General features: G+C 39.2%; 1 long non-coding RNA gene across 1 annotated transcript; it reads left to right on the top strand.

The window, feature by feature from the left end:
- The first annotated feature begins 63 nt into the window (after positions 1-63).
- LOC113943026 lies at positions 64-9,676 on the top strand. The gene is made up of 3 exons (XR_003526163.1): positions 64-549; positions 3,492-3,548; positions 9,556-9,676. It is a non-coding gene; the product is annotated as an uncharacterized LOC113943026 (long non-coding RNA).
- The last annotated feature ends 2,825 nt before the right edge of the window (positions 9,677-12,501 follow it).

Genomic DNA, 12,501 nt, shown 5'->3' with positions numbered 1-12,501 from the left:
CGGACGTCACCGGCGTCACCGGCTCCGGACGTGCTCATGCGCGGTGGGCAGCGGAGCTGTGGCGGGGGCGGTGCTCAGGGCGGGCCGAGGCAGGCAGGGACCTGTTTGCGGCTCCCAGTAATAAGAGGGCGCCTGTGCCCGTCTGGGCCCTGCTGTGCCCACAGTAAAAACCTTTCAGAAAGCTTTCCCTCTCAGGGAGGAGGCCCCGGAGGGAATCACAGAATCAGTTGGGTTGGAAAAGACCTCTGAGATCATCGAGTCCAAGTTTCCTTATGACGGAAACACATTGTCAGCCAGAAAATCCGTCTTTCCTTAAAACGCCTCCAGGGGTGGTGACTCCATCACCTCCCTGGGCAGCCCATTTCAATGTGTAATCGCTCCTTCTGTAAAGGAATCATTCCTAATGTCTGACTTGAACCTCCTCTGGCACAGCTTAAGACTATGACTTCAGGCTGATGGAAGGCCCCATTGAAACCGTAGGCCTTGCTGGCAGGGATAGACGCCAAATAGCATTGTCCCTGTGTGTGCCAGTGTGATACCACAAGAAAGGTGATTCTAGGCAATAAAAAAACAAATACTGTTTTCTCTCATCACTGTGCATTAGAATGTGGTTTTTCCATTTCTGTGGCAGAGAGGTTTGTCTGGCACTCTTGCGTACAGGTAACCTTTCACCTGCAGGCTCCAGGAACAGGCATAAGGGTATGGAAAGGATGCTTTCCAAAAACCATGGAAGTCGAATGGAAATTCAGGTTCACAGATTTACAGATTGGTCTGTAATTTAATCGGTCTTCTGTATTTACAATGGAGCTTTATTTTGTTTTAGTTTGTTTTTTTAATCTCGGTGAACCAATATTTTTCAGCTGGTCTGAATACTGCACAACTGTCTGCTCATTTCTGTGCATCGAGATTAATTCTAGAGTGTGATCAGAACCTGTAGTTCATTTGCTTCTATGTTTTTGTATATCTGAAGTTTACAATTGGAGTCATACAATACACATCTTGATCAGAGTAGAAAATTAGCAGTGAAGAAACAGGTTTAGTAATTTAGTGTTCTTAAGAGTAATAAATTATATAATTGAGCAATTGCATGTTGCAGCAGAATTTTAGCTACAATATACTGTGCCAACACAGTAGTACATGTCCTTATATGTATGTGCATGTATATCTATATCTGTGGATATATTCTTAAGACACTGTCCAGTTTTGCTCATCCTGAAATACACTGGTAGCAGCAAAAGCCATTTTGGCAGAGTATTTCTGCAATATCTTTTGTCACAGTGGATTAAGGAAGTTCCCTTCTGAACAGCACTTTTAAACAAGTATTGGATTTTGAAGTTCTTTTTCATTTTGCCTGTATCGTTCCATGCTATTATGACAATGCAACTGAATGCTAAGAAGATATTTCGAGAAAGCTAGAATGTTACTAAAGAGACAGAAATAAAAAAGGATATTGTTAGGCAGATATAAAGAAATAAACGCATTAAAGGATTTGCAAAACGTAATTTCTCAATCAGGAGAAATAATGGATGTAATTCTAAAGAGCTTTCTGCATTAGGCAAAGCTTCTGCCATCAATAGACTGTTCTAGTTAAATAATAACAACAGATGCTGCAATGTATTGTTAGTGTTGTCCCTGGAAGAAGTAAGTGTAAGGGGGCTGATACCCAATATCCACATCAATATTTCTTTATAGATGTGGGTTCAGTCGTGTTCTGAGATCAATCAAGTTTCATGCAGTTGAAACCTATGCACGGGAGATAAATATTATGTGTGTGAACACCGGGGAGCAGGCAGAGTCAGTAGGAATACAGTGAGAAGGGGCCACATTTACAAAAAAATTAAAATGGACCTAATTACACAGTCATTAAAAATACAGAGAACTTTGCAATTGATATCAGCGAGAAAAGAATTTGGTCTAGGGTTTATTGTTTGCATACAGTGGAATATTGAAATAAAATCTCATGGTCCTAGTCTTATCTGAAACACTGGAGTTTTGAGTTTTGTGAGATATAAATTATTGGGTTTAATATATATTTTTTGAGTTTAAAGTCATTATAAATTAAATATAAAATATAAGCTCCACCTGTCGGTGAAAATGTGGGATTTCAAGTGATATTTTTTACTAGCCCAAAGATAGTAGCTCAATTCCAAAAAGGTTTTGCAAGAAATTATTATAATGATGATTTTTTTCCTGCTTAAAATCTGAAGACATTTGAAGGAATATGGGCTGTGTCTCAGGAGGAGCAAGTAGGAAAATGGCATGGGATCAATCAGCTTTATGACCAGCTGAGACATTCAGGCTATTTTAACTCTCAAGCAAAAAAAGATACCGATTTAAAAGTTTTTCCCTACCTAAAAAAATGTCATGTCAGAACATTGTTTTAATAATGCATTTCATACTTGATTGTCACCAAGGCAGAGCTTTTTAATCTCACAACCTCAAATCTACTCAGCATGGAGTATACTTTCTATGCAAATATGGTTCTGTCATGGTTAAAGTACACATTTTTTCTTGAGTAGGTGCACATGCCTAAGTTTGCAGGTATTTCATGTGGCTGTTACTCTTACTGTAATAATAACAAGCTATAATAGATTTATACTGAAATACATGAATGTAATACAGTGATCTGTGCTAATAGGTCTACTCGTAGAAAATATTTGATAGAAAAATCGCTTGCTAAAATTGCTTCCACTCTATTGCTGAAATGTTTGCAGACTCCTAAAGTTGCTATGAGGGTAGTAGTGTAAGGGTTTGAGAGTGAAGATGACCCCCCAAAACTCACATAGAAAAAGTGTATGAGTAAAGCCTTAACTCATTGTATTAACTGGTCATTTCTAGAAGATATCTCCAACTAAGTCTTGCATATTATGCAAGAGGAAAAGTGAGCCTTCCTCGCTTTCTTCTGTTTGTTCTACTTATTCCAGCCCTTTCATGCCTTTGCAAGTTAGGTAGTGTCTGCAGAAAGAACACTTCCTTCTTATGATCCTAACAAAGTTCACAGAAAAGATGTGAGAGAAAGAAGCTGGAAGGAATTTCGCCATTCCTGTGAATGCTTGACACCCACCCTGTGACTCTTTCAGTCTCTTTCTCTCTTGATGTGTTAGTGCTGCCCCTTAAGGTATTTGTGATTACTTACCATAAAGGTACTTGTGTAACAACAACAAAGGGTTATGAGCACCACAGTCAGAAGAGTCCTTAAATATGTAGAAAGAGGCTGCAATATGAAGAGCACTACCATAAATAGCAATAGTAAAACTTCCGTGACCTCTCAAGTTAGACTTTGGGCAATTACATTTTCATACTGGAGCTCAGCCCAAGAATCTATTAAAGACATTCTTAATCTATTTTCTTTCATTCCTCTGAGGTGAGTGACAAAATCATAAACAAAATAATACAGAATTTTGGAATCCTGGAGAAATACTTTGTTTTGAGAATGGCAGCGATCCACCATCTGACTTATTTCATTATTCAGTTATGTCTTGACCTTACAGACAGAGCCTGCTAATTTTGAAGAGAATGAAACATTCAGCGTATATTCCACATATCAGGTAGATGCCAGGGAAAGATAAACTGGGCATCTGAAGAAGCTCAGGGTCAAGTTCTGAGATCATTGTACAGAGACACCATTATGGGATTTCTTACTGTTCTTAAGAATTCTTGACTACAGCTTTGGTTCAGGTTCACCTGCCAGCTTTGCAAGGGTTGAAACCAAAGTTGTGTCCTTAATGATGAGAAAGCATGTTCACCAGTGGGAAATTATAGACTTGCTGAGCTCATTAATGGATACTAATTCTTTTCTGGTTCTATGTTCAGGTTTTTACAACTTAAAAGTAGCTCCCTCTAAGAGCAAGTACACTATTACTGATCTAAAATGATTTTGTTGCTTGGGAGTATTGTAACTAGTTTTATGTTACAGCGTCATGTTGTAGAAAACAGGATTCACACCATGCTTTTGAAATGCCATACTCTGACACAGAACAATCTATTTGACAATTATTTTCATCAAATTAAGGTAAATAAGATGACAAGTTGTAAATGTCCAGATTGCATTGTAAAATGATAAGGAAATGTAACACCTAAAAGAGATTAGATGCAGAAAATCTTGTATTTTCCACATGCTGGAAAACAACATCTCATACCACAAGGCCTCCATTCTTCAGCTAGCTCTGAAAGACACTGTTTTCTATTGTTTGTTAAAATAAGATGTTTATTATTTCTATAACACTACCTCATAAGGATCCTAAATAGATGTTAGGATCCCGTTGCACCAGGCACTGTACAAACAACACAGTGACTGCCCTCTCTCAGGAAAACTTCTGTGACAAAATAAAATGCTGAAGAAAATAAATTAGCAAATGTGAAGAAGTTTAGGTAATACTAACAACAGAGAGATGTACATTTGCATAGTCACAGTAATTTTAGAAAGCACTGCAAAAAAGTGCAAAACTGTTATGAAACCTCTTCAGTATTAACTCTGTAAAGGATCTGTAAGATGGTTTCTTTCTGTTTGATGGTGTAGACAATGTATTTTAGAGTCCCTGTTTTGAAATAAATGTTCTGCTCACTGCAATGTTTACACTGAATGTGAAATAAACCTGAATATTACTACAGCCATTTCTTCCCATAGAGCCAAACAATCCAGTTATGGGGGAAATCTTCCTACTTTTGTCAGTCTACCACTAGGGATCCATCAGGCCACATTTTGATCAAGAGCAGTATTTTCCTTGTTACCATTTCAATAATGTCGTGTAGCAAAAACTAAACACTCAAAGAACAAAGACTTTACATTATCAAAAAGTCTGGCAGAAATTTCTGACTAGACTGCTGAGGTCTCTACTAACATATCTCAGGAAGTACAAATAGACATGGCTTTCAGTATTGCCATAGCAGATGTCTAAAAATCATTATATTTGTTTTAAAACATTAGAATTTCTTTTAATGCTCAAATCTTCTGATGTGCCTTTTTATTTGCAAGCCCCTTAATCAACTCAAGTCACTCTGTAAAGCTCTAGCTGTAGCCATCCACACTAGTAAGTTTATTTTTAGTTAATAGTTTTGACTTTCACTTGATCATACCATTTTAGGTGCTAGACCATTTAGAAGAAATACCAGTTAATGCAAATTTTGGGTTAAAATTTGAGGAATGCCAGGAATGAGGAGAATCAAGACTACTCTCTCTTACACTGTCTGCTGGCCTCTGTAGAAATGGGGATTTTCACACCACAAGTAGGATCTAAAAACAAAAATCCAGACATAGCTCTGCAAGCAGCTGTACTATTATCACCCATTTATCATTGGGAATTTTAGACCATTTTGAAACCTTGGTTTTATAGTGAGCTTGGTCTTGTTCACCCAACAGCACCCAAGTCTCCATGTTGGAGAATGTTCCCTTGAGAGTAATAGTTGTTTCTGTCTTCAGCTTTCTGATGGAGGGTTTTCAGAACTGATGTTCCAGTTTTAAGCATTAAGTATCCCCAAGTTAAAGAAAGAAATGGAGAGTAAAAGCTTTCTCTCTTGCAACAGCACCCACAAAGAAATTCATTAAAAGTACAACATACTGCATAACTGAAATGCAGACTTTTGTACTCTGATTGTATTATCATGAAAAATGAATATAGAATTACCTAAACCTCTGAAAAGCACATGAGATGTGTTCTGTCACACAGGTAACAGTGTTCATTGCCACACCATGTCACCATCTATGCCTCCATTCTAATAATTTGAACTGGTAAAACCCACCCATGGGCTGGGAACGTTACAGAGCCCTCTCCGTGAGGGAAGATCACCAAGCAGGCTCTGTCCCTGGGTTTTCCTTTCCTGCTGCCACATTTTTTGGCAGGGCAGTTTAAAAATATGTGTTTACCTCATTAGGTCTACTGGACAATGTGTTAGAGTTGGATGAGGTCCTTGAACTCCTCTTCTTCCATGTTTGTCGATTGCTACCTGATACCTCAGAAATAAGCAATACCCTTTATAAATGCCTAATGCCTGTGGTGGATTCTTTATGCTCTCAGAAAACGTGACACTCAAGAAGAGTACAGAGAGGAAACCTTTTAGCTTCAGCTCTCTAGTTTCTGTCTTTCAAGTCCAGGGGTGGGAATGAGATCTGGGAGCTTGAGCATGAAAGGGTTTCTGTCTTCAAGGAAAGGGATTTATAAAATGCAGAAGGCAGAAACTTCAGGACATGAATTTTGGGCCAAGCTTTCTGGCCACTGGGTGCCACTCTTGTTCCACGACAAGTGAACTGCCATATCTTTAGCAAGGACCAAAAAGTTTACTGACTCCACTGGATGTCCTTATGTCGAATCAGGCTGCCAGAATATGAATGCCATATAGTCCGCCTAGCAGAAATAAAAAGCAGAAGGTTAATGCTAGGTGCTTACAGTAAACAAGAAAGGAAGGTTCAGCAAACAAAATCTAAGCAGTAAAACCTGGAGAATCAGGTTTGCTGAATATACCACATGAAAGGGTAGGTTGATAATCATGGTTGCTCTGCTTTTTGGGAGCTCCTAAGAAGGTAATATCAGAATTTGTATTTTCTGTTTGAACCATGACATATTTCTATCATTAGGGTACCATAACTGCCACAGCATTCTGACTGTGCATTTCTAAGGGGACAAACAACCACCACTGCTGTAGTATTGAGTATGGGAGAGTAAAGCTAACTGGAATAATTTCTCTGTCCAGACTAAGAGAAGTGTTAAAGAGAAATCAAAAATCGTCACTAAGAGATAGCTCCCCTAATCAACAGTGTGAGTTTTTCTAAATATATTGTTCTGAGGCTTTACCTGGCATAAAATGCTGCAGTTCTGTTAAAGTTGTGATGACTGTGCTGATTTCTAAAAGATGGGAATGCTTTTTAATTCTTTTATGTCTTTTTAGTTTGATTTGATTTTAAACCAACATATTCTAACATCTTGGAAAATGCAACAGTGACCTGATCACTTCCAGATACATTCTGTCATACTGTGATCTGAAAATGGAGGTGGATGGGGGATAGACTGATTTCTTTCTGGCTCTTCACTTACAAAATTCCCGTTTGAAGTTAATTCAGAATCATGCCTCTGCTTGGACCGCTAATGAATGTGCCTGTCTAACCCTCTGTATTAAATAGATACTATTCAATGTTGTATTCAAAGCTTATAATGGATTTTTTTAGTTGTAGTTACACCCAGAGGCCCCCAGCAGAACTCTAGCATGTCAGAAATTGTACTAGCACAGCAGAAGATATGACCTCTCTCAGGAGAACCTTGCCATGTGAGTTCAAAAGAATAGGTAAAAGCAGACGCTGACAGATTAAGAGAATAAGGAGGCACTGAGTTAGTAGTGGTCAGCATAACAAGCTGTGGTCTCAGCAAGGCAGCATTTTTCCCACAGAATCACAAAAGAAGGATCTAAAGAGTACAGTGGGGGAACTTTGCAGATGTTTACGGGGAAGGCGGAGGGGAAAAAACATCAAGGTGCTTCTTTGAAACGTGCTCTCATGAACCATAGCCTCTCGACAATAAGTTTCCAGGAAGCAGGCTCAGAAATCTTTGTATAGAGGCAAGTGAATGTGAGAGTATGTGACATATGTTACAATATAAAAGGTGAAGAAGTGGAAAATATAAAGAGAGGAGGGATCAGGCCAAAGCAAGAGGTAGGTAGATATGTGATGAAGGATGGATATGACAGGTGGGACAAGGAAGCATTTGTAAAGGGTTGTTTCATTATCCAAGATATTAAGAGTTGAGAATTGGATGAGATTTTTAACTACATTAAGAAGTAACTTACAGATGTTGTGCAGAAAGATGTGCAAGACAAATGTTGAGAATGTGTAGCAGGAATGAGGCCCAATTAGAGGTCCAAAATGATAATGATAATCTGATTATATGAGTAGATGTGAGCACAGTGATAATATTATTGGCTGTGATCAGAAAAATCCTGTGCTAGGAATGCGCAGGAAGAACATTTTAAGGAGGTTTTTGTCCAGACCATGCCATCCCAGGCTTCATTCTGGGCACAGAGTTACACACTGGAAGCTTTACATCTTGCTCCCCACTCTGCTAAGAGTGAAGTGAGACTGGGATTAGAAAGCACTTGTGAAAGATATAGCATATCTTTCACATATACTTGATAGCAGAAAGAATTTAGGAAAATATTTGAAGGACAGGAGGAGTCTGCTAGAACTGAAGCTGTAAAAGAGGAGGATATGAAAGCTTGGGTCTGGCTATGATCTAGGATAGCTGAGTATTAGAGAAGATCCAGCCAAGACTCTGAAGGTTTATTGCTCTAAGTACCTTGGAAGCTTTGTTTCTGTGTCAAATAAAAGGCCTTAAACGGGAATTAAAATCAGCAGGAATCCAAGCATGGCTTTACCCGGGTAAGTAGCTCACTGACTTGTAGAGTCACAGTAGTGCACAAGAGATCATAATAAGACTGGAAATAGGACATTGGGAGACTTTGGGTGAAGAGAAGTGGCTTATATTTGATGTGAGAGAAATGGAGACTTCCTTTGATTAAACCCACAGTAACTAGGCTGCACAGAGTCTAAATACCTTTTTAGATATTACTGAAGCCTGCAGTCAATTATGTGACACCACTGGAGAAAAAGTCCTTAGAGACTTGAGGAGATTTCTGTGCAAAGACTCAGTTTGCAAGATTGTATATCAAGATATATGTCTGGATATCCGTAGTATCAAAGTACCTCATCCACAAGTTCCACCTAGTCCTAGCAGAAGGACATGGAACACATACAGCAGATATAGGAACTAGAAAGGCAGTTAATGTAACTCTTGGTTTTCAGGAATAACAGAGCTTGCCAATATCCCTTCATTAACACAAGGTTGTTTTTTCAATGGCTATTCTCCAAGTCTCCTGCATTTTATCAGTTCAAAGCATCAGAGTGGGTCAAATTGGTTTTCGGTACCTTTCTAGTAATCAATACAAAATGCAGATACTACAAGCTGGTACTTTTTAGAGATCTTAAATGAACTATATTCTGCAAGTATTTCTTGGTTGTCTTTGATAACCCCCTCACAAAGTGTTCTCTTACACTTATGTAGTGATTTCATATTGTTAGAAAGGCACTCAGTTGACCTGATTATAAACACACCTGACAACAACTTAACCAGTCATGTAGCTTCCTCTTTGAGATCTATGGTAGGTTTTCTCTGAGGAGTCATGTAGATCCTCTACCAAGACCCATATTTGAATTGCTAAGGTTAGTTTCAGCAGTGTAACCTTGAATTTAACAAATCTTCCTTGTTTTCCAAAATTGCAGTAGAGTATCATAGCCCCATTTCCCCACCAAACAAATGACATTTTCAGCTTCTACACTGACCTTGGTATCTCAAATGAGACATGACAGTTACTGACACTTGGGTGTTGGTTTTCATCAGAAAGCAAAACCTGATCATCTTTTTGGCAAATACCACTCAACACTGAATTATACCCCTATTGAGAATACTGTGTAGGATGTAGGTTATTGGCAAAGAACCCAACTCTGCAACTTCTTCAAACTGAATTTAAATCAGATCACATTTTTACTTCTGGTCCCTATTTTTTTCTCTGCAGGTTCAATATTCCCCAGTGCTACCTTATGAAAAAGCAGAAAATTACATAGATGGCCCTGAGACTTGTAAAATTGCAAACAGGAAGTACAACAATGTCTTTAAAGTATCACAGAATTATTTAGATTGGAAGGAAGCTTTTGAGATAATCTAGACGTGCTTCAGTTTATGCCCATTTCCTCTTGTCCTATCACTAGGAACCACTGAGAAGAGTCTGGATCTCTTTTTCTTTATTTTCTCTCAACAGGTACTTAAGACACACTGATAAGATCCCTCTGAGCCTTCTCTTCTCCAGGCTCTTTCAGCCTGCTCACTCATAAAAGATGCTCTGGACCCATAATTGTTTCAGTGGTCCTTTGCTGGATTCATGCTGGTAAGTCCATATCTTTCTTATTCTGGGTAGCCCAACACTGGACCCACTACTCCACATGTGTCTACACAGCTCTGAGTAGAAGGGATCACCTCCCTCAGCCTGCTCTTCCTAATGCTGTCCCAAATCCTATTGCAACTGAATGATTTGTCTTAAAGGGAATCAAGATTTGATGTTTGGAAGTCCTGAGGTGTCTCTTCAGTATCAGTGTCTCATGCAGGTCCCATGACCCACATGGTAGGGTCTGCTGCTGCATCGCATAAACATTGGGTCTATTACTCAGCTTTGGGAGCTTTGAGTTATCTGCTACCTGTCTGCTTCCACTGTAGTTCTATAAGCTCTCCAGCAACCTTTGAGGTACACTTATGGGTATTCAACATGAGGGAACAATAGATTGGGTTTTTGACTGCTCACAGTGAAATCAGTTAAGGACCTCTCATTTCTTCTAAGGTATTCACCTGCCCTAAATCACTTATCTACCATGATTCCCTGGTACTATGATACCGTGACTGTGTGTTGACAGAGAAAACTAGACCATGCTCAGAAGAAGGGACAGCCTAGAAGTTCAGGAGTAGCTGACAAACTTAGCAGCTCAAGATCTTAGGCTTTTGATTCCTTTGGTTGTCTTAAAGCGCAAGTGAAAATTCCTATCAGTTTTCTGCATGTTGTATAATTTTCTCAGAACTAGAGACATTGCTGGAAGTGAAACTTTTCTTTGTATGGCTATTTCAAAATCAGTGATTCATCAGAGTAATATGCTTCTGAGTGAGAAGAACTCCTGAGCTGCAGGGATTTTGTCCTGGATATAAGTCTGAAAAGAACACTCCCTGCCTAAATCATCATCAGTAGGCATCTTCAGTCACGTTGCTATAGCAGGGATGGAAGGTCTATGCCTGGTGGCACATACCATGCCAGTCACATAAAGACAACCTATTCACACCCAGGACATTTATGGGCCTCAGAGATCATTATGAAACATCTGTGAAGGACCTGCCACCATGCTAGTGTTCCCTCTCCTTATGTGACACATCTGAAAAAGACTTATTGCTAGGCCTCCACCTGCAATAGAACAGCCTTCTGCAGTTCTTGTTGCCCTATCACCCATTCTGCCACTGACTAAGACCTTGTTGCCCGTGTTTGCTCCACTTTGGGAAGATTTTCATATCTTCAGACTATGACAGAGGATTGACAAAACGATGCTGGTTTGAGTCTTGTAAGCTGGCTCAGTGTGCATGTCACAACAAAAGCAAACACCAGGCAGAAGAAGACAATAATCCTCCTTCAAGGCAGCATGAGAAAGCCTCCTAGCTACTCCTGACAGAAAGGAGAACCATACTTCCATAAACAATAGTCTCTACAAATGCCGTGACCCCTGTTTCTCTTTCTCTTCCCCTTCCTTTCCCTTGGCTTCTTCCCAATTACAATGTGCTGGTTCTCAACACAGTGAAAGGCCTCATGCCTTTGACACGGCTTAGTATTGAAAATACTAATCTATATATGTCACATATTTATGTCACATAGATGCCTGCATTGCATTGAAAGTCAATGTGATTTAGTCTCGTAATTCAATTCCTTTTGAAATGTTACCTTTGATAATCCCATGTATTTGATGAAAAATCCAGTTGTAAATATAATTTCGATGTAGTTGATAACCTAGACAACTAAATGGTATGATTTTCAGCAGCTGTATCATCATTTAAAGACATTAGCAGATGTGGTTTTATAGTCATATTCATCTGACCATCCTCTCCCAGCCTAAACACACATGGAAATGTTGTCTATTTCAGAAAGCAAACTATCCAAATAAGAGCATCGAGGAATGCAAATGAATGAGAAGGGCTTGAAAGCATTGTCATGGACAGTGTCTCAGTTAAAGTCATTTTGCAAAATGTGAAAATAACTTGCAAATATTATAGATTCATACCCTTCTTAAGAATGATGCCTGAAAATTGGGAGAAGAAAACTCACCAGGCAGTATTAGTATAAATTAGGTAGAGAACAGGTCTTTAATGAAGGTCTTCTGGCACAAGGAGTACAAAGGCGTGTACCTGTGTCCAGGGGTTCTACAATTTTATAGTACTATCCATCCAATATGAGAACTATCCACCCCCAGATCCGCCCTGGAATTGCCCCCCTGGCACCCCTCCTTGGAATTGAGTCAGAGGTCTCAAGACCCCTTTCTTCCTCATCTTCCTCCTCCTCCTTCCAGCACACGTTATCTCTGGAGCTTCTCTAAGGTTCTGGGCCTCCAAGGCTATTTTGGCTACAATCTTGTTGGTGATATCTAGTTGTTCCAGCCTAGGGTGCATATGTTCTTAACCAGGATGTGTTTGCAAGAGACCTTCCTTGAAAAAGAACCTAAACAAGCTTAGAGAATTTAGACAATTCAATATGAAGTGTGCAAATGTGTTTGATAAATGTCAACTGCTTTTCTAAAGTGTAAGAAGCTACACAGCTATATTAAAAATCTACATAAAGCTAAAAATCCTAAGGCATCAAGAATAATCTGTGTTTTTTCCTACTCCTAAGGTAAAGGGATCTGTTCAGTCTACCCTTGGTTTTTATTTTCATATTTTTGTA

The sequence above is a fragment of the Corapipo altera genome, unplaced genomic scaffold (assembly GCF_003945725.1).
Source record: "Corapipo altera isolate COAL_440 unplaced genomic scaffold, ASM394572v1 2b, whole genome shotgun sequence".
NCBI lineage: Eukaryota > Metazoa > Chordata > Aves > Passeriformes > Pipridae > Corapipo > Corapipo altera.
Note: the sequence above shows the minus strand (reverse complement) of the source record. Positions and strands in the feature narration are given on the sequence as shown.